We start from the raw sequence: 5,899 nt of genomic DNA, 5'->3' as shown, positions 1-5,899 counted from the left end.
GGTCCCACTACTAGAAACAAGGCCTATGAGAACAGTATTTTTGTAACGGTTCTGTAACCGTTGCTATAGCACCTATATTGCAACGGTTCCAACCGTAGCATAAGGGTAAAGGTCCTATTGGAACACGTTTATCACAAAACCGTTGCATTATCCAACAAACCGTTGCAATAGATGTACCTATTGCTAGGTTTACTAGAACAGTTGCGATATGTACTCCTTGGGCAACGGTTCTTTGAAAAATATTATCTATGGCGACTGTTTTATTTTCCTCATTTCCCTCATCTATAATTTTTCCCAACGAGACACCTCTTTATGTGAGTTTTCTATTTTTTATTTTAGCACTAATTTTTGGAATACCTCCCTCGAAAATCTCTCTCAAAATCTTCCGAAAAAACCCTACTTTCCGCAATTTTCCTCTCTTTGCCGGCTTTAGCTATCAATTCTTAAAATTATCTTACAGAGAATGAAACTACTGCTACATTAATCTCTCTCGGTAAAGACCCTAAAATAACAATACAGTTTGAAGGATAAATCGAGCGAAGGACCAACTCTTAGATCTTCAGATCTGCATCGCCGCCGTAAGTCTCTCTAATCTCTTCTATGTGTACTTTTTGGCTGCATTTATCCATGAAATTATAGAGTTCATTTTGTTTGTATGGAGAGATCTCAGATGTATTAAAAGAAGAGATCTACAGATCTTTAAAAACGATATGAATTTGAATATTTTTTCTGAATTGAGATCTGAATGAGTAGTTGTAATCATTACTATAAGCGGATAAGGTTTTAAGCTGGTCTTGCATTCATCAGTCATAGTATACATGGCTGGTCATCAACCAATTGCAACATCTTTCTTTTGTATCTGAACTTGAGATAACCTACGGGAAGCTCTTGTAGGTGGAGTTCCATGCTTGCTTGTATGACTAGAAATTTTTGGTATTCTATAGTACTAATAGGTTTGTTTATTTTCCTAAATAGGTGCCTTTACCTTTGAGTTCGAAAATACGGTTTAATTTTTAGATGTACGCTGCAGTGCTTGGAATTGTTTTGGTTTATTCTACCATTTAAGTTGGATCTACTTGGAATTCTGGCTGCATTAAATCAGGACAAAGTGGAAATAGGCTAAGTTTTTGTTACGAACATATATCAGTACGGGTGAGTTTGATACCGGTGCACTGAGAGCTGGTGACAATAAGAAAAAATGCACCTTCTAAAAGCTAAAATGTTGCTAAGCTCTATGGTGAATTGACATGTTTAGTTCTCTGCTTTTGGTATGTGTCTCTTTCATCGAATGGTCATTTTGTTACCTGCAAAGATACTCAAACACAATTTTGAGTCTAGTTAAGTGTTTTCACTGATGTTTTGTTATTTATTGCATTTGACTACTGTTGTCTTCCACCTTGTAATTGTTTTTGTCTCTCAATATAATTTTCTTCCTCTACTCCAGTCAAGTAATTATGTGCTACCTCTGTAGCCCCAAAATGAAGAACAATTTCTATTCACAAAAATTGTAAGTATCTTTTGTAAACAACTCCAGTACAAAACTTTTATAAATGTATACAACTAAAAAAATTTGAAGTAGTATGATATTGAAATGTTCCAAGGCTTTTGTAAATGTCATTCTCGAACCTTTTGAGATGATGGTCTAAATTTGTAGAGTGTTGTCAAGAGGCAATCCTTCTTTCTTTCTGGAGGGGAGGAAAAGTTCTTCTAAAGAGAAGTTCAAACTTTTTGGTTGTACTCTTTAGATGTCGTAGATTCAGTTGTAACTCGAAAAAATGAAATGTAATTTTACAAAAATATTCTTCAAGACATTGTTTGTTGCACCAGGTAAGAGTATGGAGTTGCCGTATTTTTTCCGTTAAAGTTATTCATTGATATTCAAATGTAATGAATGTTTTTACTGAACATATTCATATGGTGGTAGAAGAAAAATACAATATACATAATTCATGAGATAGCTTCCACGTAATATGTAGGTTCTGGCATAAATATTTATATTGCATCATCAATTCTAATTGAAAAAGGTTTTAAGAATGTAAACAAATCATACATCGGGCAGTATTATTTTCTATATGCAGTTAAGTTGAAAATCTTTGTGGTTTCTGGTAGTTTTATATGTGCAATTATGCCGAATTTTTTTGCTATGGTTTTCATGTGCACTTCGTTAGATTTTTCCTCTCCAGTTAAGCTTGAAATTTTCTGCAGTATTCTTTTGTATTTATTTTTGCAGTTAAAGATTGAAACTTTATGCAGTAATTTTTCTTAAGTGCTTTCTTTTTTTTTTTTTTTTTTCCAGTTAAGCAAGGAGATCAAGGTGAGAGTTCTTTGAGTAATAACTTGTTGGGCTTTTAAGCTTGGTTTAACTTAATTTTAAGCTTGGTGTAGCGTAAAGAGGGTGAATGGGAAATGAAGGGAAAATGAAATATTTGAGTTTCCCTCCTTGGCAAAGGGACATTGTCCCATATTGGAGGAAGAAAAGGCTTTTGATGGGTATATATACAATTGCTCTTTTTCTAACTCTTAAAGAGTTAAGAAGAAGGCAAGCCTCGTGCCGTCGTCGCTCGCTCGGCTTCGGTTTCGGCTTCGGTTAAAGATTGATTGATTAATCTTTTGGACAAAATTTTTTTCAATTAATTAATTAAATTAATTAACAAAAATTCAATATGCAAATAGCCTGTTCCAACAACCATTGCTGTTTCTGAATGGTTGCAAACCTTTTCAGAAACAGTGCCAATAAGTCTGTAAATATGCTTTGAATCCCAGAATCTTTTCCTTACGAAATTTTCTGCTCTTCTTCTTCTGCACAGAATCTTCAGTGTGTTTTACAGCCTTCGAGTGGTTCGCTGCTACATCGGCATTTTTGGTACCAACACTCCGGTGAGTTAAATCGTTCTATCCTGGGAGGATAATATTCCAGCACATCGGGTACGTGAGGGGAATAATTTCCTTAAGGACACACTGTGCATTCAGTAGGCTCGATTTATTCCGAAATTATTTTTTCAGAAATTATTTCGACATTCTTTTCTTGCTAACTTTCTGTTTCTGTTTTTTCGATTTCAGAAAGTTTAATGATTTTTATTGTTTATTACAGTAATACAGAGTAAATATCATAACTCTTGTGTGATTTTGAAGGTAATTGCCTTAGATGGATCAATCATCTAGTAATTGCACTGAGTATTTAATTGTGTTGCTATAATAGTTCAATCATCCAACAATTTCAACAAGGTCTTTAGATGTTCTAGGAATTTTTTATTTTAGAATTTTTTGCAAACTTATGTATGGTAACTCTTGAATTTATCAAATAATATTCTCTTTTTTGCTTTATACTCTATGAATAGTACTAGTTGGATAATTTGATTTGTGACTTTGTTATTTAATAGTTCCTTTAGTGATTTGTATCAATTTCAGTATAATATATTGTACTTAACCGTTCTTATAGATTTATTGCAATGGTTTTACTACCTATTGCAACAGATTGTGACCCGTTTGCAATAGACCAATTTTCTAGTAGTGCCCTTGGAATTGTAAAGCATTGTCCGTAAAAGTGAGGTCCCCATTTGCGAATGCTGGCTCGCATTTGCACCGACACGTTTTGGCAATTGCGAGCTAAGTGGTCGTATTTGCAATGTCCAGTTCGCAAATACGACATCTGCAACTGGGTAAAAGGTTAGCTTATTTTCTTCATGTAGACTTCATGTAGAGCCAACCTTTGAAGAGATTTTTATCCCAACATTATAGGTTAGTAGCTTTAACTTGTTTTGGCTAATTTTCTCATTCCTAAATCTAAGTTGTCATATAGTAGAAATAGAGTTTTTGGGTAGAAAATTTATGATTTTGTATTTAAAAGAGATTTAGACCTCGATTTGAGGTTGGATCTTGAAATGAATCGCATATTTGGATTTATGGGAGAATGAGTTATCGAGATTTGGTCTTAATTTTGGATTTCGACCAAGTGGGCCAGAGTTAACTTTTTGTTGACTTTTTCAAATATATTAATGATCGAACCTTTTTTATACTAGAGTTGTTTGTAAAGCCTGTTTTGACTCATTTGAACATTATTTGACTAGATTCAAGTTGATTGGAAGCTTGTGCTAAAGGCAAAGCTTTGTTGGATTGTTGATTTGGCTTAGGAAGAGGTAAGTATCTTGGTTAACCTTGATTTGAGAAAATTAGGATATTATTGAATCTACTTTCTATATGAATTGTGTGGGGGACGATGCATATACAAGGTGACAAGTGTATATATGTTGTCATGGGTCAAAGCATGCAGGTAAAACTAGTTTATCTTGTGTTTTATTTATTACATGCTCTTACATGTTCCGTGCCTATATTTATAATATGTTTTACTTGTTCCATGTCTTTATTTTTTACATGCCTTGCTCGTCATATGTTTTACTTGTTACATGCTTATACTTGTTTATGCTTTTACTTAATAAATGTATTTACTAGAACATGTCTATGCTTGTTTTATGCTTTATTTTCCTATGCTATGTTGGGGATTGTGCGATTATTTGATTGTTGTGTGTTAGTAACCTTATTTGGATCCTTATTACGTTATATGAGTAAGATTAACTCTAAAACTTGGGATTTGACATTACTTTTTGTTCGTGCCCATTCTTTTCTTAGTAAATTATGCTTATTTATTCTCTTTGATAGTTATTATGGATATTTCTTTATATGGATGTGTTGATTGATGGTTCAACGTGAGTTGATATTTTGGATCGGGTTTCCGCTGCAACAATGTTATGATAAGGATCAGGTTGCTCGCCGCAAGAATAGTATGTCCATGGGATCGGGTTGCAGTCGCAATGATGCTTATGTATGTGTTGGATCGGGTTGTGCGCCACAAGGTATGTGTTATAAGATGTGGGTTTGTTTGTGATATAGACTCTCTTTATAGATTGCTGCTGCACTAATTATAGATATTGTTTCTTCCCTATTGGTTTGAGCTGATGAAAAGGGTTTTAACTAGTGCTATTCAAGAAAATATGGTTATCATTACTGATATTGGACACTTCTACTGATTCCTAGCTTTTATTTATGCTATTATTACTGTTATCTCTTTTATTGCTTGTTAACTAGGCTTTTATTTAAATGTCTTGTCATAGGCACATCACTACCTTGTAGAGGTTAGGCTTGATATTTAGTGAGTGCATATGGTTGATTATACTTACACTATACTTCTATACTTTTTATACAGATTGTGGGAATGGGTCTTAGCATCGTTCAGAGGGGTGCATAATTTGGACATCAGGGAGACTTGAGGCAGTGCTGGTTTCTCGTCCGTAGACTCTAGAGTCACCTCCATTTTCACTATTACTATTTTTCCTTGTATTAGATAATATTACATTTCATTTCAGACTATGTTTGTAGCACTCTTAGTAGCTCATGTACTTGTGACAACAAATCTTGGGATGGTTGATTAGCCAACATTGGGTTTAGACTTATTATGTATGTTTCTGAGTTTAATTTTATTCTATATTATCTTTATACTATTAACTGTTAGTCTCTTTTCCTTATTTATCGTTATGTGTTGGCTTGCCTAGCAAGTGGTGTTACACGCCATCACGACCTCGTTGGTTGGAATATTGGGTCGTGACATGTTGGTATCAGAGTACTACATTAAATAGGTCTCACGAGTCATGAGCAAGCTTGATAGAGTCTTGAGGATCGGTACAAAGATGTATGTACGTATCTTTTAGAGGCTTTCAGGCTTTAGGAAACTTCACTTTCTTTCCTTCTACATCGTGCGAATTTGTTCTATTCTAAAGTTTCAATCTTTTTCTCTTATTATCTCACAGATAATGAGGGCACGTGCTTCATCCACTGCTGATCAGGAGACGGAGCCCAAGATTGCAGCCACTACTAAGGGTAGGGTTGGGGCATGTGCAGAGGCAGA

At 34.4% G+C, this 5,899-nt stretch overlaps 1 long non-coding RNA gene across 10 annotated transcripts; it reads left to right on the top strand.

Moving 5' to 3' along the window:
• The first annotated feature begins 224 nt into the window (after positions 1 to 224).
• Positions 225 to 5,495, top strand: LOC107786435 (uncharacterized). Of its 10 annotated transcripts, none has more exons than XR_012694909.1 (7): positions 226 to 578; positions 2,297 to 2,314; positions 2,808 to 2,877; positions 3,092 to 3,666; positions 4,068 to 4,136; positions 4,657 to 4,850; positions 5,201 to 5,495. It is a non-coding gene; the product is annotated as an uncharacterized LOC107786435 (long non-coding RNA). The 10 variants fall into 10 exon arrangements; XR_001648144.2 differs by having other exon boundaries at positions 236 to 578; positions 3,092 to 3,132; XR_012694905.1 differs by having other exon boundaries at positions 225 to 578; positions 3,092 to 4,136.
• Positions 5,496 to 5,899: the final 404 nt, after the last annotated feature.

This window comes from Nicotiana tabacum, chromosome 9 (genome assembly GCF_000715075.1).
Source record: "Nicotiana tabacum cultivar K326 chromosome 9, ASM71507v2, whole genome shotgun sequence".
Taxonomy (NCBI): domain Eukaryota; kingdom Viridiplantae; phylum Streptophyta; class Magnoliopsida; order Solanales; family Solanaceae; genus Nicotiana; species Nicotiana tabacum.
Note: the sequence above shows the minus strand (reverse complement) of the source record. Positions and strands in the feature narration are given on the sequence as shown.